Below are 21,768 nucleotides of genomic sequence, written 5' to 3'. Positions count from 1 at the left end.
GAAGCCGAAGTCGAACGGTTCTATGAAGACCTACAAGACCTTTTAGAACTAACACCAAAAAAAGATGTCCTTTTCATTATAGGGGACTGGAATGCAAAAGTAGGAAGTCAAGAAACACCTGGAGTAGCAGGCAAATTTGGCCTTGGAGCACGGAATGAAGCAGGGCAAAGGCTAATAGAGTTTTGCCAAGAGAACGCACTGGTCATGGCAAACACCCTCTTCCAACAACACAAGAGAAAACTCTACACATGGACATCACCAGATGGTCAACACCGAAATCAGATTGATTATATTCTTTGCAGCCAAAGATGGAGAAGCTCTATACAGATAGCAAAAACAAGACCAGGAGCTGACTGTGGCTCAGATCATGAACTCCTTATTGCCAAATTCAGACTTAAATTGAAGAAAGTAGGGAAAACCACTAGACCATTCAGATATGACCAAAATCAAATCCCTTATGATTATACAGTGGAAGTGAGAAATAGAGGGGGAACACATGTACACCTGGGGCAGATTCGTGTCAATGTATGGCAAAACCAACCAATATATTAATGTAAGTAATTTGCCTCCAATAAAAAAAAATAAAAAAAAAGATTTAAGGGAGACACTTACTCCTTGGAAGGAAAGTTATGACCAACCTAGATAGCATATTAAAAAGCAGAGACATTACTTTGTCAACCAAGGTCCGTCTAGTCAAGGCTATGGCTTTTTCCATGGTCATGTATGGATGTGAGAGTTGGACTGAGAAGAAAGCTGAGCGCCGAAGAATTGATGCTTTTGAACTGTGGTGCTGGAGAAGACTCTTGAGAGTCCCTTGGACTGCAAGGAGATCCAGCCAGTCCATTCTAGAGGAGATCAATCCTGGGTGTTCATTGGAAGGACTGATGCTGAAACTGAAACTCCTATACTTTGGCCACCTCATGCGACGAGTTGACTCACTGGAAAAGACTCTGATGCTGGGAGGGATTGGGGGGCGGGAGGAGACGGCGACGACAGAGAATGAGATGGCTGGATGGCATCACCGACTCGATGGACATGAGTTTGAGTGAACTCCGGGAGTTGGTGATGGACAGGGAAGCCTGGCGTGCTGTAATTCATGGGGTTGCAAAGAGTCAGACACGACTGAGCGACTGAACTGAACTGAACTGATGCCTATGTTGAAAATGGTGAAGGACAGGGAAGCCTGGCGTGCTGCAGTCCATGGGGTTGCAAAGGGTCAGACACAAATGAGCGACTGAACAACACGAGGGCTCTGTTGGGCCTCCCAGGCAACACCAGCAGTGAAAAACCCGCCTGCCAATGCAGGAGACATAAGAGCCTCAGGCTCAATCCTTGGGTCGGGATGATCCCTGGAGAAGCACAAGGCAACCCACTCCAGTATTCTTGCCTGAAGAATCCCATGGACACAGGAGCCTGGCAGGCTACAGTCCACAGGGTCGCAAAGAGCCGGGCAGGACTGAAGCGACTTAGCACGTATGCACGCTTGGCTGTGTCATTCTTTTAAAGACTGTGCTGTGCCCCCTTCCCTTGTTTTGGAGTTATTTAACCTTATTGTTGCATGGGAAAGTAGAAAGGCCCTGAAAAGAGAAGAACCAACCTACCAAGCTGCAGTTCTTGCTTCTCCAGTGGTTCCCAACCTTGACTGTCCAATCAAATCATCTGGGGAGCTTTTAAAAATCCCAATGCCAATGCTGCATTCCAGATTCTCTGGGGGTTGCCCAAGCATCAGTATTTTATAAGGCTTCCCAGGTGATTCCATTGGGAAGCCAAGGTTGAGAACCACTATTCATAGCCATAGGCCACACCCAGACATTGAAGCACAGTGATTTTGGCCACTATCTGAGAATCTGACCCAATTCCGTTAGCACTGCCTTCTTCTAAAGGGAGATGGGAGCTGAAAGAAGGAGGAATTGGAGATCTCCTCCCCTCACGGGCTCTGGGGAAGGCATTATTCTGGGGGTCCTGCAGCTTGAATATAAAGACTTTGTCAAGGACCTGCAATCTCTCAGCTGGAGGACACAAACCCCACCAGCCACTTCAGCTCAGTTCAGTTCAGTTCAGTCGCTCAGTCGTGTCCGACCCTTTGCGACCCCATGAATCACAGCACGCAAGGCCTTAGTGGAAGTGAAATTTCTTCCTCTGTGCCTGATTGTTCTAATAGTCAGCCTGGTTGTGCTGGGGTCCACGTTGTCCAGAATCGCCTCCCCTGAGTGGTTCCAGGTTAGAGCTGCCCATATTTCTGAATGTTCACCATGGTGAGAGAGATGTTGCCAGGTTTCAGTTAGCCCCAGCTCCGCTCTGGACGCTGCATCCAGCCCTTCTCCTGAATGCCCCCCGGACCTGCTGACCCACAGTGACCCCATCACCACCACATGCTTCACTGAGCATGCACAGAGGCAGAAGCTAAAGAACCAACAGCTTCCCTCGGGTTTCTGCACCAGCTTTTCTGTGGTCTTACTACTATAGCAGGACGTGGCCAGCTTCCGGGCTTTCTGACAATCTCTGACTCATTCACCCGTGTCCTTGCTTCAAGTAAGTGCCTCTGCTGATTCCCCCATGCCCTTTTTTGAACTCTTAATTCCCCAGTTCCTCCCACAGTTGGCTAAAGTCAAATTCTTTTAATCCCTGGTAACCTAACATTCATCATGGTTCTGCTTTTCTGATTCGACCCTGATGGATACAGCACAGAAGGGCAGGGGGAGCTGTCCAGGATGTTGGAAATGTTTTTTATGTTGATCTGGGCAGTGATTACTTGAATACTATACGTATATATGTTTTCAATTAATTAAACCTTGTTCTTAAGATATTCACATTTTACCATTCAAATGTACATCTAAATGCGTGCATGCGTGCATATGTACTCAGTTGAGTCTGACTCTTTTTGACTCCATGGACTGTAGCCCGCCAGGCTCTTCTGTCCATGGAATTTCCCAAGCAAAATTCTGGAGTGGGTTGCCATTTCCTCCTCCAGGGGATCTTCCTGGCCCAGCGATCAAACCCAAGTCTCCTGCGTCTCCTGCATTGACAGGCAGATTCTTCACCACTGGGCCACTTTGGGAAGCTATGCATCTCCATACTTTTTTAAAAAGAGTGGCTTAAGACAGTAGTCCCCAACGTTTCAGGGCACCAGGGACCAGTTTTGTGGAAGATAATTTTTCCATGAACCAGTGGAGGGGGGATGGTTTCAGGATGATTTGAACACATTACATTTATTGTGACTTTATTTCTATCGTTATTACAATAGCTCCACCTGAGATCATAAGGCATCTCTTCCCGGAGGTTGGGGACCCTTGGCTTAAGAGACTTAACCAGCCAAATAAAGCAATTAAAGCAGAAAGATAGATTGAGGGCAAACCCATTCGGACACCCGCCTGGGCCACAGACCCCCAGCCCCAAGCTTGCCTTCTCACCTCCTCCCAGGCCCCAGCCTATCTCTCTCTCTGCTGCCACTGCTGAATATGCAACAGTCCTTCTAAGGACTCCTCTGCCTGCTGGCTTTGACAATAACAGATCGTGATTACAAACGGCTTTAGACTGAAGAAAGATCTTTGGTCTTCATTAAGGTTTATTTGTGACTGTTCCAATGGTGGTTTCTGAGGCAGAGAAAGAATGCCGATGTAATTAGGCCCTCCTAATTGCAGTCGTCGCTGATTGCCTGTATTAAAAACATTTGAGGAAGTGTAGCAATTAGAGCTTTGGGAAATATTGTAAAACAAAGTGAAAAGAGGCCTCCAAGTGAAAGGATGCAGAGAGGCAGCCAGGAGCCCCCTGCCCGGCTGGAGTGGACCCCAAGTGACCCTGGATGGCTGAGTCCATCACCCCCAGGCAATGGACGCAAGAATCTCGGGAGAGAAAGGCATGTTTCCTCCAGTCACCCTCCAGACATGACTGAATTAACCTGTGGAGAGATAGTTTTGAAAACAGGATAATAATGCCAGGCACATATTAATATACATATATACACATTTGCTGGCTAAATCCACACAAGAAGCTACAGCATTGTTCCCATTAAAGTTGAAGAAACCAAGGTCCCAGGGACTTGCCTGGTGATCCAGTGGTTAAGGGCTTCCCAGGTGGCTCAGCGGTAAAGAATCTGCTGCCAGTGCAGTACACACGGGAGACAGATTGGATCTCTGGGTCAGGAAAATCCCCTCAAGAAGGAAACAGCAATCCACTCCAGTATTCTTGCCTGGGAAATCCCATGGACAGAGGAGCTACAGGCCATAGGGTTGCAAAGAGTTGGACCTGACTGAGTGACTGAGCAAGCACACACATCAGTGGTTAAGACTCTGTGCTTCCACTGCCAGGGCTGTGAGTTCAATCCCTGGTCAAGGAACTAAGATCCCACATGCCGCTCGATACAGCCAAAAGAAAAAACACCACCAAAAACAAACCAAAAAACGCTCCTGAGGTCTTCACTGAAGGAGAAAATAGAAAACTTTCCAAGGTCATGTACACAGGTATCAGACCCCAATTCAATGCACATGCCCATAGCTAATACATAATTCTGTGTCTTTCTCATTCCTAACGCACTGGTTTCCTCTCACCATCGGCACCCCAGCAAGGCAGGCTTGCTTATGAGTTCACACCACCCCCTCCCAACAACCTGTTATCACGTCTCCTTCAAGAACCTCTTCCAACCACCAAACCAAGCTAACAAGTCCTCTTGCTCTGCTAGCCCTCCTTCATGTTCCCTGAGAATGAGCTCTTGGAATTTTCTAAACTCCTCTTCCCAGGAAGATGAGAGGTCCAAGGTCTTTCATCTGGCCCTACATTTCTACCTCAGAGAATTCGAATCATGCTCATAGATCATCTCCAAAAGTCTCCAATCACCAACCAAAGTTTCCTTTTGCTCTGGCCCCAGGGTGCCGCACTATGCTTTAACGGGATGGACATGAGTTTGAGTGAACTCCGGGAGTTGATGATGGACAGGGAGGCCTGGCGTGCTGTGATTCACGGGGTCGCAAAGAGTCGGACACGACTGAGTGACTGAACTGAACTGAACTGAAGTAACATGAGGGAAGAGATTTGGGGCCTCTTTTCTTTCCTGCTGTAAACCTGGCACTTAGAAGAGTAGCTAGCACATAGTAGGTATTCAGTACGTGTATGCGTGCCTGCTGAGAAGCTTCAGTGGTGTCCAACTCTTTGCAACCCTATGGACTGTATCCTACCAGGCTCCTCTGTCCATAGGATTCTTCAGGCAAGAATACTGGCGTGGTTTGCCATGCCCTCTTCCGGGGGTCTTCCTGACCCAGGGATCAAACCCACGTCTCTTACCATCTCCTGCATTGGCAGGTGGATTCTTTACCACTAGCACCAGCTGGGAAGCCCAATAAACAATCACCAAATGAATGAACACTTTCTTTTATCCGACCAGAAATACATCCTCTACATGCCTAAGCATCCCTTGGTACGTGGTACTGTCTCAATTGCCAGAAATGCCTTCTCTGTGTTCCTTTGTATCCAACACTTTTCCTAGAATCATACCTTCATGCCTTTCAGCCTGGCCCAGATGGATTCATATGGCCACTCCTTTAGTCCAGAAAGCATTTTTATTTCTAAAACCTGACGTATAAGAAGATTACCTCTATGTCACGGGTCCAATGCCACCCTAGACAAAGTTGTTCTCAAGCTCACTTGTGTGGAACCTTGAAGAGGAGGCATTTCACCTCACCTTGTTCCGTCACGAAACAAGATTAAAACTTTATATCCATCTCCTAACTGGTACTGTCACCGCCCCCGCCCCGGCAAGAAATACTGGTCCATTAAGTAAAGAATGCTAATTGCTTACTCACCTCCTACTGACACTGATGACAGACTTAGTTAAGGGCTTTTATTAAGGCCCATTAAAGGGAAGACTGTGTGGCAGGCTTCTGCGTTGCTTGGAAAGGAGAGACTGCACATAGATGCTTAGGGGGTGGAAAAGGGTGAAAAGCAGAAGGTACAGGTGAATGAGGACACAGATGATTCGGGGAGGGGGGTGGGATGCTGATAAAAGTGCAAGGAACAGAGACCACGTGACTCAGAGGTGGTTTTGCCTTTGAAATCTCCCACTAATTATTTATCTATGTATTTAAAGATTGCTTTCACATGGGCCATTTTAAAAGTCTTTATTGAATTTATTTTTAATTGGAGGATAATTGCTTTACAATGTTGTGTTGGTTTCTGCCATACATCAACATGAATCAGCCAGATGTAGAGAACAGACTTGTGGACGCAGTGGGGTGGGGGGAAGGAAAGGGCACCATGAATTGGGACAGTAACACTGAAACATATACATCACTGTATGTAAAACAGCCAGCCAGTGGGAGTTTGCTGTATGACGCAGGCAGCTCAAATCCAGTGCTCTTGCACTACAGTATTGTTTCTGTTTTATGTTCTGACTTTTTGGCTGTGAGGCACGTGGGATCTTGGTTCCCCAACCAGGAATCTAATCCGCATACCCTGGGAGCATAAGTGCTCAATCCTGTCCAATTCTTTGGACCCTGTGGACTGTAGCCCACCTGGCTCCTCTGTCCATGGGATTCTCCAGGCAAGAATGCTGGAGTGGGGAGCGTTCCCTTCTCCAAGGGATCTTCCTGACCCAGGGATCAAACCCACACCTCCTACATCTCCTGTATTGTAGGAGGATTCTTTACCCCCTGAGTCACCTGGGAAGCCCCAGCATCCTTTGCATTGGAAGGCAGTCTTCACCACCTGGACAGGGACGTCCCTCAGAAATGTTTTTGAAATGAAATATGTAATTGTTAATTTAAAAGAAATTCAATCTTTATTGATTACTGTGTACCAGGAACCACTTGAAACACTTCATGTGCATGGCTGCATTTATCCTCATGGGAAGGAGAGGCCTAAAGAGTCAAAGTAACTTGTTCAAAGTCCCCTGGCTAGTCCATCTATTTCTACAGTATATATTCCAGAACACTATATATGGAAGGGCAGGAGTGGGAGGCTGGTGGGCTTTACCATGTATGGAAACTTCTCTACCAACTTCTCTACCGCACACCTGTCCTTTGATTCATTCTGCAAATAACTGGCTGACTGCCTACCGTAAACCAATAACACGCTCTGTATTCAGTATATAAGTTCAGTTCGGTTCAGTCAGTTCAGTTCAGTTGCTTAGTCATGTCTGACACTTTGCAACCCCATGGACTGCAGCACACCAGGCTTCCCTGTCCATCACTAACTCCTGGAGCTTGCTCAGACTCAGGTCAATCAAGTTGGTGATGTCATCCAACCATCTCATCCTCTGTCATATCCATTTCCTCCTGCCTTCAATCTTTCCCAGCATCAGGGGCTTTTCTAACGATTTGGCTCTTTCCATTCTGGTGACCAAAGTATTGGAGCTTCAGTTTCAGCATCAGTCCTTCCAATGAATATTTAGGACTGAGTTCCTTTATGATTGATTGCTTTGATCTCCTTGCAGACTCCTCTCAAGAGTCTTCTCCAACATCACAGTTCAAAAGCATCAATTCTTTGGTGCTCAACTTTCTTTATGGTCCAGCTCTCATATCCATACATGACTACTGTAAAAACCATAGCTTTGACTAAATGAACCTTTGTCAGCAAAGTAATTTCTCTGCCTTTTAATATGCTGTCTAGGTTGGTCACCTGATGCTAAAGCTGAAGCTCCAATATTTTGGCCACCTCATGCGAAGAGTTGACTCATTGGAAAAGACTCTGATGCTGGGAGGGATTGGGGGCAGGACGAGAAGGAGACGACAGAGAATGAGATGGCTGGATGGCATCACTGACTCGATGGACATGAGTTTGAGTGAACTCCGCGAGTTGGTGATAGACAGTGAGGCCTGGCGTGATGTGATTCATGGGGTCGCGGAGAGTCGGACACAACTGAGCGACTGAACTGAACTGAACTGAGGTTGGTCACAGCTTTTCTTCCAAAGACCAAGTGTCTTTTGATTTCATGGCTGAAGTCACCACATGCAGTGATTTTGGAGCTCAAGAAAATAAAGTCTGTCACTGTTTCCATTGTTTCCCTATTTACCATGAAGTGATGGATGTTCATTGGAGGGACTGATGCTAAAGCTGAAACTGCAATACCTTGGCCACCTCATGCGACGAGTTGACTCACTGGAAAAGACTCTGATGCTGGGAAAGGTTGGGGGCAGGAGGAGAAGGGGACGACGGAGAATGAGATGGCTGGATGGCATCACCAACTCTGTGGACATGAGTTTGAGTGTACTCCGGGAGTTGGTGATGGACAGGGAGGCCTGGCGTGCTGTGGTTCATGGGGTCGCGGAGAGTCGGACACGACTGAGCGACTGAAATGAACTGAACTGAACTGAACTGATGGCACTTACATACTCATTATATAAGTAGCATATTAGAAAATTACTTTTGAGATTGGCTATTATGACACATGGAATATAAACACCTCTGTTACCCCTAAACCCATGAAACAAATTCATAACAGCACAGGAAAGCAAGAAAGTTATCATCATCAGATGGTCAGAAATTTTAAGTCAAAGATAAATCTTAGAAGGGACTTCCCTGGTGGTCCAGTGGTTAAGACTCCACACTTCCAAAGCAGGGGGTGCAGTTTTGGTCCCTGGTCAGAGAACTAAGGTCCCATATGCAGCACGGTACAGCCAATAAATAAATACATTTTTTAAAAAAGCACAAGTTGGGAAATAGACAACATATACACTACAGATAAACAAAACTAGAGGATCATCATCACAAAATTTGCAAGAGAATCGCTAGAGAAGGAAGGAATATATGGGGATAAACTCCAAGCTCAGAGGCAAGGGAAAGAAGGGTGGCCCCAGGAGTACTTGTCAAGGTGATTAACTGGGGAGATACAACAACTATGTCAGGTCTCTGAGAAGATAACCAGGTAAGAGCACTGAGAAGTAAGATGAATTTTGAAAGTCCCATACATGGATGTAAAGTATCAAGAATAAAGAGAAGAATCCTAAAATTTTCCAGAAAGAAGAGAAAGGTCACTTAAAATCACTGTCTTTTGTCTTCCTCCCACCTGTTTTTATTTTTAAATGAAGAAACTTCAGATTTTTGAATATGTATGAGTACAGGATGAAGGTGTAACAGATATGGGAGGGCATAATTCATATAGCAAGAACCTGCTGAGGTGGATTACATTGAGAAATTCTTCTTGCCCTCTAAAATAAGGAAGAAAATCCTAAGGATGGGTGGAGAGGAACTCAGCAAATTGAGGAAGGTTCTGCTCTGGTAGCCTCTGTTCTCTTTACATTGAATAGTTACTGTGTGTCAATCGCTGTTCTTAACGTGTCATTCCTCCTTTGAATCTCAAAACAATCTGCACACAGACTGGGAAAAACCATAGTATATCTATCAAAGGAAGAGTATACGAAATATAGTTTAAACATCTATGAATTAACCATAAAAATCAAACAACTCAATTTTTTAATTTGTTTACTTTATCTGTTTTCGCTGTCTTGGATCTTTGTTGCTGCATGTGGGCTTTCTCTAGTTGAGGAAAGCAGGAGCTACTCTCTAGATGCTGCGCACAGACTTCTCATTGCAGTGGCTTCTCTGGATGCAGAACATGGGCTCTAGGCACGCAGGCTTCAATAGCTGTGGTGTATGGATTTAGTTACTCCACGGCACGTGGGATCTTCCTGGACCAGGGATTGAACCCCTGTCCCCGGCGTTGGCAGGCAGATTCTTAACCACTGGACGGTAGGGAAGCCCTTGTTTTTCTTTTTTTTTTCTTGGCTGCAGTGGATCTTCATTGCACACGGGCTTTATGTAGTTGTGGCAAGCCTGGGCGACCCTCTAGTTGCGTGCACAGGTTACTTATCGCGGTGACTTCTCTTGTGAAGCGTAGGCTCTAGGCGCATAAGCTTAAGTTAGATGCAGCTCATGGGCTCTAGAGAGCAGGCTTAGTAGTTGTGGCACACAGGCTTAGCTGTTCTGAGGCATGTGGATCCTCCCAGACCAGCGACTGAACCAGTGTCTCTTGTATTGCAAGGCAGTTTCTTAACCACTGGATCACCAGGGAAGCCCCTAAACAACTCAGATTTTTTTTAAGTGAGCAAAAGTCAAGAACAAAATTCACAGGAGGAAATATATAATAACCAACAAGCACATGAAATGATGCTCAGGATTGTTAGCCATCAGGCCAATGCCAGTGCACAGTGAGATACCACTTCAAACCTATGAGAATGGTGAAAATCATATGCTGACAAGAATATGGAGCAACTGGAATTCTCATACATTGCTGTGAGAATGCAGAGTCATGCAATCATTTTGAACTATTTCGAAATTTTTTATAAAGTTAAAGATATATTTATGCATGCATGTGTGTTCAGTTGTGTCCAACTCTTTTGTAACCCCATGGACTGTAGCCCACCAAGTTCCTCCATCCAAAGAATTTTCCAGGCCAGAATACTTTCTTGTCATTTAGTTCTCCAGGGGATCTTCCCAATCCAGGGATTGAACCCAGATCTCCTACACTGGCAGGCAGATTCTGCCACTGAGCCACCTGGGAAGCCCAAAGATGCATCTATATGACCCAGAAATTCCATGCCTAGGTATTTATCCATGACAAATGAAAACATACTTCTATTAAAAGGCAGGTACACAATTGTTCATAGTAACCTGGATCATAATAGTGGCCCATACTGGAGACAATTCAAAATGCCCATCAAGTGGCGGACATGTTACAAATTATAGTCTGTTCACACAATGAGATACTACCCAACAATACAAAGTAATAAACCACTGACACCCACAATAGCATGGGTGAATCTCAAAAACAATGTGCCGAATACAAGAAAGTAGTTACAAAAGAAAACACACTGCATGGTTGTACTTACATGAAATCTAAGAACAGGCTAAACAAATATATAATGACAGAAAAAACAGATTCACTTAGAAAGAGGTACAAGTGAGTTTTCTGGGGTGATGGTAATGCTTCATTTCTTATTTTCAGATGGTTGTTACACAAATGTATACAATAGTCAAAATTCATCAGAGTAAACACTTGACGTGTATATCTTATTTTAGATATATTGTGCTTTACTTTAAAAATAAATATTTTAAAACCCTGCAAGTTGGGTTTTACAGGTAAAACACGAAAGTTCAAAGAAATCAAGATACCAGCCTACAATCACAGAGTAAGTGAGTGGAATGGTTGAGTTGTAATTCAAAACCATATCTGACTGATTCCAAAGGCCATGAACCATCCTAAAACCACTATATTAAACCATTTCAAAACTTTTCTGCTAAGGCAATTAGGCAAGAAAAAATAAAAGGAATCCAACTTGGTAAGGAAGATGTGCAGCTATTTTTATTTAAAGAAAATATAGATAATTCTTAGGAACACACACATAAAAACTATTAGAAATAACCGATATAGCAGCATTGTGTAATATGAGTAATACATAAAAAATCAATTGTATTTCTATATAGTAGCAATGAACAATACAAAAATGAAATTAAGAAAAATCACAAAAGTCGCCTCAAAAAGAATAAAAAGTACTTAGAAATAAACTGAACAAAAGAAGTGCAAAACTTGTACACTGTAGAACATTACTCAAAAAAAGCAGACCTAGACAAAAGGAGAGACATCCTATATTCACGGATCAGAAGACTTAATATATTAAGATGGCAATATTCACCAAACTGATCTATGGATTTGGCAGAATCCCTGTCAAAATCCCAGCAGTCTTTTTGCAGAAACTGTCAGAATGACCTTAAAATTCACATAGAAGTTCAAGGAACTCAGAATAGTCAAACAATCTAGAAAAAGAACAAAGCTAGAAGACTCAGAACTCCTGGTTTCAGACCTGCAACAAAGTTGCACTATGAAGACAGTGTGGTACCGGCAAGAAGGCAAGTAGATCAATGCCACAGAACTGAAAGGCTAGAGAAAAATCCTTACATTTGTAGCTGATTGATTTTCACCAAGATTGCCAACACAATTCAATCAGGAAAGAAGTCTTTCAACATATGATGCTGTGATGAAGGGATCAGTTCAGTTCAGTCACTTAGTCGTGTCCGACTATTTGCGACCCCATAAACCACAGCACACCAGGCCTCCCTGTCCATCACCAACCCCCGGAGTTCACTCAAATTCATGTCCATCGAGTCGGTGATGCCATCCAGCCATCTCATTCTCTGTCGTCCCCTTCTCCTCCCACCCCCAATCCCTCCCAGCATCAGACTCTTTTCCAGTGAGTCAACTCGTCGCATGAGGTGGCCAAAGTATTGGAGTTTCAGCTTTAGCATCAGTCCTTCCAATGAACACCCAGGATTGATCTCCTTTAGAATGGACTGGTTGGATTTCCCTGAAGGGATATCTACATGCAAAAGAATCAAGTTGCACCCAATTCACACCACATATGAAAATAAACTCAAAATGGATCAAACCTAAACGCCAGAGCGAAAACTATAAAACTTATAAAGAAAACACTGGAGTTAATCTTCAATACCTCAGGTTAGGCAGTGGTTTCTTAGATATGACATGAAAAGACAAAGTGATAAGAAAGAAGTAGATACATTCAGTTCAGTTCAGTTCAGTCGCTCAGTCGTGTCTGACTCTCCGCGACCCCATGAATCACAGCACGCCAGGCCTCCCTGTCCATCACCAACTCCCGGAGTTCACTCAAACTCACCTCCATCGAGTCAGTGATGCCATCCAGCTATCTCATTCTCTGTCGTCCCCTTCTCCTCCTGTCCCCAATCCCTCCCAGCATCAGAGTCTTTTCCAGTAAGTCAACTCTTTGCATGAGGTGGCCAAAGTATTGGAGCTTCGATTTCAGCATCAGTCCTTCCAATGAATATTCAGGAATGATTTCCTTTAGGATGGACTGGTTGGATCTCCTTGCAGTCCAAGGGACTCTCCAGAGCCTTCTCCAACACCACAGTTCAAAAGCATCAATTCTTCAGTGCTCAGCCTTCTTTATGGTCCAATTCTCATATCCATACACGACTACTGGAAAAACCGTAGCTTTGACCACATGGACCTTTGTTGGCAAAGTAATGTTTCTGCTTTTAATATGCTGTCTAGATTTGTCACAGCTTTTCTTCCAAGGAGTAAGCATCTTTTAATTTCATGGCTGCAGTCACCACCTGCAGTGATTTTGGAGCCCAAGAAAATAGTCTCTCACTGTTTCCATTGTTTCCCCATCTATTTGAAATGAAGTGATGGGACCAGACGCCATGATCTTAGTTTTTTCAATGTTGAGTTTTGAGCCAGCTTTTTCACTCTCCTCTTTCACCTTCATTAGGAAGTCCCTTTTCTCTTTCTGCCATAAGGATGGTGTCATCTGCATATCTGAAGTTATTGCTATTTCTCCCAGCAGTCTTGATTCCAGCTTGTGCTTCATCCAACCCAACATTTTACACGATGTACTCTGCATAGAGGTTAAATAAACTGGATGACAATATACAGCCTTGACGTACTCCTTTCCCAATTTTGAACCAGTCTGTTGTTCCATGTCTGGTTCTAACTGTTGCTTCTTGACCTGCATACAGGTTTCATAGGAGGCAGGTAAGGTGGTCTGGTATTCCCATCTCTTTAAGAATTTTCCACAGTTTGTTGTAGTAGTCATGTTTCCAGTAGTCATGAATGGATGTGAGAGTTGGACCATAAAGAAAGCTGAGCACGAAAGAACTGATGTTTTTGAACTGTGGTGTTGGAGAAGACTCTGGAGAGTCCCTTGGACTGCAAGGAGATCCAACCAGTCTATCCTAAAGGAAATCATTCTTGAATATTCATTGGAAGGACTGATGCTGAAGCTGAAACTCCAATACTTTGGCCCCCTGATGTGCAGAACTGACTTGCTAGAAAAGACCCTGATGCTAGGAAAGATTGAAGGCGGGAGGAGAAGGGGAATTACAGAGGATGAGATGGTTGGATGGCATCCCTGACTCGATGGACATAAGTTTGAGTAATCTCTGGGAGTTGGTGATGGACAGGGAAGACTGGCGTGCTGCAGTCCATGGAGTTGCAAAGAGTTGGACACGACTGAGTGACTGAACTGAACTTTTTTATTTGGCTGTGCTGGGTCTTATTTGTGGCACATGGGATCTTTAACTGTAGCATGTGACATCTAGCTCCAGGACCAGGGATCGAACCTGGGCCCCCTACATTAGGAGCATGAAGTCTTAGCCACTGGGCCACCAGGGAAGTCCCTGGGACTTCTTTTTGGAGTTATAAAAACATTCCAAAATTAGATAGTGGTGATGATTATGCAACTTTGCGAATACATAAAAAATCATTGGGAACTTCCCTTATGGTCCAATGGCTAAGACTACACACTCCTAATGCAGGGGGCCAGGGTTCGACCCCTGGTCAGGGAACTAGATCCCACATGCCACAACTAAGATCCAGTGCAGCCAAATAAAAAATAAGAAAATATTTTTTAAAAGTCATTGAATTGTATACTTTAAAGAGGTGAATTCTATAGTATATGAATTATATCTCAATAGAGCTGTTATTTTAAAAATTCATCTTCTGGAGAGGAGGGGAGAGTTGGGCATGGGATAGAGTACAGAGGGCTCCAAGTGAGTAATGAGGTTTGAAATCAATGGCAGTAGGCATGTAATGGGATTTCTGAGCAGTGATGAGGCCGGGTCTGTGATGCAATACCACAAAATTGTCATGGCACCCATCTGCATGGCTGGGAGAATTTCACACCCATGCCTTCAGCCACAAGCACAGAGGCCCCAGGCATTGGAGCGTGACCCCCACAGTGGGTACCACGCCAGGCACCATCCAGTTGGAAGAAGCAGGGGGTACCTGAAACTCCTTCCTGCCCACATCCAAACACCCGGCTTTCACACCCAACAAGGAGAAAGCTGAGGACTTGGCTCACTATTTCTCAAGGAGAATTTCTGGAATGAAAATATCTCCTAAACCTGCTGCCTAAGCATCAGGCAGGAGAAAGAATAAAAAGAGAAAAAGAAAAGGAAGGCATTTTCCTAGTAATTAAATCTGAATTATTCACAACCTGTTAGACACTTTTTTTTACCCTCTGATTTAGAATACATTTTCATTTTCCCCCTAAGTCCTAAACGCCTTTGCAATTCAGTTGAATTTTTGGCTAAGAGTTTTCATTTTAGATGGGCGCCCAAGGCTACACCCTCACCTGTGTCATCAACCAATTCAGCCCTCCCCCATTTCAACCCCCACGCTCAAAGGGGCTGGTTAGGTAAAATGCCTTAATCCTCCTCCTCGACTAATTCCTCCATGGATGGTGTGTTGTGAAGGTTCTTTAAATTGTCTCAGGTGACCTAGTTTCAACTAACTGAGGCTTAGTAGGGGATTTACTGACCAAGGTAACACAACCTGAGAAAGATGAGGAAGCAGCTGCCCTCATTGATAATAAAACTGGGAACTCAGGTACTTCCTGCCCCTGTGATCTGCCCCCACAGCCCACACCCCCACCACACATACACCACTCCCTGTTGGGTGAGCGGTACATTCTTTTCTTCACATCTGTTTTCTCCATGAAGCTGAAAGCATGGCAATCAGTGATGGCCAAGCTCATACCTCCTGGGCTTCACCCTACTTCCCCTAGTTTGAATTCAGAAACCTGTAGGAAGGCTTCTGATTTTCTTGTCTCAGGCTTGATGGCCAAAGGAGCAGGGTATGTCGTGGTTGGCAAACCCCACTAAAAACCATTTTTGTTGGGACTTCCCTGGTGGCCCGGTGGTAAAGAAACCGTATGGCAATGCAAGGTATGTGGGTTCAATCCCTGAAGGGGGAACTAAGATCCCACATGCTGTGGAGCAACTAAGCTTGTGCCACTGAGCAACTACTGAGCCCCCATGCTGTGACTAGAGAGTCCACATCAATGTGCCCCAATCGAAAGATCCTACATGATCAACAAAGATTCTGTATGCAACAACTACAACCCAACACAGCCAAAATATATGAATTTCTTCTGTCACACTAATTCACCAAATCCTATGGTGCAGCTCTTCCCATCCAGAAGTGCAAGTTTTGCTCTGCTTCCTTGAATACTTACCTATAAGGTAAATATTACGATGTCCACTTTATAAGGAAACTGAGTCCCAGATCAATAAAGCCTTGCCTGAATTTCTTGTCTGGCCTCTAGTCAATTTCTATTGATTAGGGAAGGCCAAGAACCCTGGTGGGAATCAATTTGGGACACTGCAAGCAGGCATTCAAGCTAATGGGGGTGGTCTGAAGTGGGACAGTGAATGGAAAGAAGCGGACCCATCCTAGCAATATTTAGGACGGAACACAATAGGATTTGGTGAATTAGAGTGATATTGGCAGGCAGATTCTTTGCCGCTGACCACCAGGGAAGCCCCGTGTCACTCCTGATCATGCACAAAGCTGTTTTCTTGGGGTCTGTTTTCCTCAAACGGTTCACCGCTTTCTGTACAACAACTATATTTTTTCCAATCAGAAACAGCTATAAGTCAGACCTATTTCCTTTTCCAGCAATAAAATTCAACTCCATTCCACATGAAAAGATTTGAGGACTGGTGAGACTGTCAGTAAGAGTCTGATTGTGGCATCCAGGTGGGAAGGGAAGTTGTTTGGGAAGGACTGAAGAATAGGAAGGTCAAGCTGCAGGTCTGTTGGGATTGATTGGGTAGAACCATCAAAACAGACTCCTGGAGTCTGAGTTTTCAGAGTTAGAACAGGGTGCAATAGAAGGAAGGTGATGGGGGTTTTCCAAGGGCCGTGGTTCCCTTTATTTCTTTTTGGCTGTACCGGATCTTCATTGCTGCCGGCGGGCTTTCTGTAGCAGTGAGCGGTGGCTACTCTCTGGTTGTGACGTGTAGGCTTCTCGTTGCAGTGGCTTCTCCTGTTGTGTGCAGGCTCTAGAGCTCACAGGCTTCAGAAGCTGTGACACACCAGCTAAGCTGCTCCTCGGCATGTGGACTCTTCCTAGTGTGCACACGAGTGCTCAGTCACTAAGTCATGTCCGACTCTTTGTGACCCCATGGACTGTAGCTCGCCAGGCTCCTCTGTCCATGGGATTTTATCCCTTGCAGTGGCAGGTGGATTCTTAACCACTGGATCAGGGGAGTCCCCATGATCAACTTTTAATTTACTGTGCCTTCTAAGACAGAGTGAGAGTCTTGAGGGTGAAGAGATACCTGGTTCATCTTTGTAATTCTCTGCCCTCCTCCGTGTTCATCATCGAGTTCAGTGGATGGATGAGGGCAGTTTCCACAGTTGGTCTCAAGCTTGACAACTTTACCTGGGGAGCTTTTTAAACTCCGCAGGCTGAACTGCACCCAGACCACTTTACACAGTACCTCTGTGGGTGAAACCCAGGCAGCAATACTTTTTAAAGCTCCCTGGTTTATTCCAATATGCAGCCAAGATTGATGCAACTCATGTGTCACAGTGGTTCTCAATTCTCCCTGCTTACTAAAATCACCTGAAAAGCTTTATAAATATGCAGAGGCCTGGGCCTCATCCCCAGAGATCTGGTGTTCATTGGCCTAGAGTAGGACTCTTGTAGATATATTTTTTAAAAGCTCTCCAGACACTTTGAATGTGCAGTCAGTGTTGAGAAGCACCAGCTTAGCATGTAGAACGCAGTTTGACAAATGCTTACACTGAATCCAATCACTACTTCCATCTGTACCATCTCTTCTGAGCCAGAGGGCGAGCAACCCAATGACCTGCTGTGCATGGCCTCCTATGTGCATCCCAGATGCCTCAAGCTCAATGTCCAAGAGTAAACTCAATCTCCCAACATCCCTTGCAGGCCAGTGAGGGATCTGAGCCTTTTGCTGGGACAGGGAGGTTCTGGGAGCTGGACCCAGGTTTGGGGAACTAATGTTATCCTGAGGCCACAAGCAGAGAATAAAGGGTAACTGCAGAGTTTGGGAGATGGCAGGAGGCTTGAACCTTAGAGTTCAAGGAACTGAAGAATGAAATCCAGCTGGAGTCAGAGGGTGTTGGATGGACAGGTAGAGACTCCAGAAAATGATTACAAGTGAAGGACTTTCAGCCTCATAAGGCAAGCACTTTGTAAGTACTCAATAAATGTTTAGTGAAAGAAATAAACAGTGGAGAAAGAGTCTGGAAACACCAGTGTGGAGAGGATGACAGACTTCACATGAAAAAGTTAGGGACTTCACTGGAGGTTCAGGGGCTTAGACCCTGTGCTCCCAATGCACGGGGCCCAGGTTCAATCCCTGTCCAGGGAACTAGATCCCACATGCCGCAACTAAGAGTTAACATGCTACAACTAAATATCTTGCATGCTGCAACAAAGATCAAAGATCTTGGGTGCTGCAACTAAAGGCCTGGCACAGCCAAATAAATAAATATTTTTTAAAAAGAAAGAAAAAGTTAGCGGCATTTGCTCTGCTAGGGAGTTCATTTTTGGGTGCAGAAGAATCTTCTGGAAATTCTCCAACCATACTGGCCTCCTCCTATTCTCTGGTGACTTTAAGCAAATTCCTTCCTCAGGGTTGTTGTATTTGCTGTTCCCTCTGCCTGGAGCACTGTTCCAAGCAGATAGTCACATGGCTCACCATCTTCTTTCAGATTTTTGCTCACTCTTCCCCCTCATATTTCCTACCCCCATCCTGGCTTTATTCTTCTCCCTAGCACTTACTAACTAATATACCCTATATTTTCCATACATATCTATTTGGTGTTTCTTCATTAGCATAGTGTGAAAGTGTTCATGTTAAAAATAAAGGGGGGGATTCCCTGATGGTTCAGACGGTAGAGTCTGCCTGTAATGCGGGAGACCAGGATTCGATCCCAGGGTCAGGAAGATCCCCTGGAGAAGGAAATAGCAACCCATGCCAGTATTCTTGCCTGGGAAATCCCACGGACAGAGGAGCCTGGCCGACTACAGTCCATGGGTCACAAAGAGTTGGACACGACTGAGTGACTTCACTTTCTTTCTTTTCAAAGTGTTCATGACTCAGATGTGTCCAATTCTTTGTGACTTCACAGACTGTAGCCCGCCAGGCTCCTCCATCCATGGAATTCTGGTGAGAATACTGGAGTGGGTAGCCATTCCCTTCTCTAGGGGACCTTCCCGACCCAGAGATTGAATCCAAGTCTCCTGCATTTCGGGTAGATTCTTTACCTTCTGATCCACCAGTGACACCCTACCTCCGTGCAAATGGAGATTTTTGTCTGCTTTGTTCTCTGGCATATCCAGAGCCTACAACAATGCCTGGCAGACAGCAGGCACTCAACAGATGAAAGAATGAATGGAGCAGTTAAAAGCACAGACACTGCCCCCGGAGATGACGACCCAGCAGGCCTGGATAGGATCCAAGACAGTACACATGTACCCGGCAGTTCTAAAGGAGACGATTGGAGGCCACATATGAAGAAGTATCTGTGAGAGAAAGAACACCTTGGGTTTTGTCTGTATATAAGTCCCTCGACATCTGGGTAGAGAGCAGGAGGCTGAGGACCAAGGGGATCAGGATCCCTGCCATCTTTCCTTATTTCTTTCCTGGGCTGAGCCACATCTCACATCTGGCGATTTGGCAGAGGGAAGCGAGTGTGCGCGCAGAAGGCAGGGACGTGGGTGGCCAGCGCCTTGGAGGACGCCTCACTGTCAGTGCCAAACTGCACTTCTGGGCTGAGTCCCAGGTAGAGGAAGCATGGCTCCTGCCATGGGACAGAGCTGTCAGGATGCGGGAATCTGAGCTTGGCAGGGACTGAGCTGGAACCGCTCAGCAGCGCTCCTTTTACCAAAGTCCTGCTTGGATAGCCAGCTTCGGGAACGCTGGTAAATGTTTAACAACCAGCTCTGGGGGAGTAGTGGGGAGAATGAATGTGTGTCTATACACACATAAGTTTATTATCAATTTTGCAGCTATAAAGAAAGTGCACCACACAATTTGCAAATAATAAAATATATAAGACTGCTGTAAATTGCACAAAGCTGATTAATTCTTCCTCAATATTTTATTGTGGTTAAAAACAGTTAACATGAGATGTATCCTCTTAGATTTTTTCAGTTAACACAGCATTGTTATCTATGAACACAATATTGTACAGCTGATCTCTAGCACTTATTCCTCTTGCATAACTGAAATCTTATACTCAATTAAACCACTCCCACCTCCCCTTTCCACCAGCCCCTGGCAACAACAGTTCTGTGCCTGCATGACTTTATTTTAGATACCTGGTATAAATGAGATCACTTCCCAGGTGTTGCTAGTGGTAAAGAACCTGCATGCCAGTGGAGGAGATGGAAATGAGGGGTCGATTTCTGGGTCTAGAAGATCCCCTGGAGTAGAAAATGGCAACCTACTCCAGTATTCTTGCCTGGACAATTTCATGGACAGAGGAGCCTGCTGGGCTACAGTTCATGGGTTGGCAAAGAGTCAAACACAATGAGCATGCATGCACGCACACATACACACACACACAAGTAGATCATGGGCTTCCCAGGAGGCCCCAGTGGTAAAGAACCAGTCTGCCAACGCAGGAGAGGTAAGAGAAGTAGGTTCAATCCCTGGGTTGGGAAGATCCCCTGGAGGAGGTTATGGTGACCCACTCCAGTATTCTTGCCTGGAGAATCCCATGGACAGAGAAGCCTGGCAGGCTATGGTCCATAGGGTGGCAAAGAGTTGGACACGACTGAAGTGACTTAGCACACACACACATATGAGATCATGCAGTAACTGTTCTTCTGTGACTGGTTTATTTCACTGAGCATGATGTCCTCCAGATGTGTGTGTGTTATTGCACACAGGGGCGTTTGCTTCTTCTTTAAGGCTGAATGATATTCCATTGTATGTATATATCGCCTTTTTTCATTCATTCATCCACTGATGTACATTTAGGCGGTTTCCTCATCTTGGCTACAGTGACTAACACTGCAGCAAAATGGGAGTGCAGATAATCTTCTTGAGATCCTGATTTCAGTTCTTTAGGATAAATACTAGAAATGGGGTTGCTGGATCATATGGTGAGTATATGATATGATAAATGATGAATATAACGTATGATACATATATCATATACATACATATATATATCATGATACATATATGGTAGTTCTAGTTTTAAGTTTTTTGAGGTTTTTCATCCTGTTTTCCATAGCAGCTGAACCATTCACATTCCCACCAAAAGTATATGAGTTGCAATTTCTCTATATCCTCACCCACACTTAACTGTCTTTTGATTTTTTGATCATAGCCACCCTAACAGGAGTGAGGTAATATCTTTTTGTGATTTTTATTTGCATTTAGGTACATGATTATTGATATTGAGCATCTTTTCATATGCCAACTGGTCATCCTGAATGCCTTATTTGGGAAAAAATGTCTATTCAAATTCTTAATCCATTTTTTAATCGAGTTATTAGTTATTTTCTACAAAATCACTGCGGATGCTGATTGCAGCCATGAAATTAAAAGATGCTTACTCCTTGGAAGGGAAGTTATGACCAACCTAGATAGTACATTAAAAAGCAGAGACATTACTTTGCCAACAAAGGTCCGTCTCGTCAAGGCTATGGTTTTTCCCGTGGTCATGTATGGATGTGAGAGTTGGACTGTGAAGAAAGCTGAGTGCCCAAGAATTGATGGTTTTGAACTGTGGTGTTGGAGAAGACTCTTGAGAGTCCCTTGGACTGCAAGGAGATCCAACCAGTCCATTCTAAAGGAGATCAGTCCTGGGTGTTCATTGGAAGGACTGGTGCTGAAGCTGAAACTCCAATACTCTGGCCACCTCATGCGATGAGTTGACTCACTGGAAAAGACTCTGATGCTGGGAGGGATTGGGGGCGGGAGGAGAAGGGGACGACAGAGAATGAGATGGCTGGATGGCATCACCAACTC

The sequence above is a fragment of the Moschus berezovskii genome, chromosome 27, assembly GCF_049115385.1.
Source record: "Moschus berezovskii isolate FMDL1 chromosome 27, NW_MosBer_1.0, whole genome shotgun sequence".
NCBI classification, from domain to species: Eukaryota; Metazoa; Chordata; class Mammalia; order Artiodactyla; family Moschidae; genus Moschus; species Moschus berezovskii.
Note: the sequence above shows the minus strand (reverse complement) of the source record.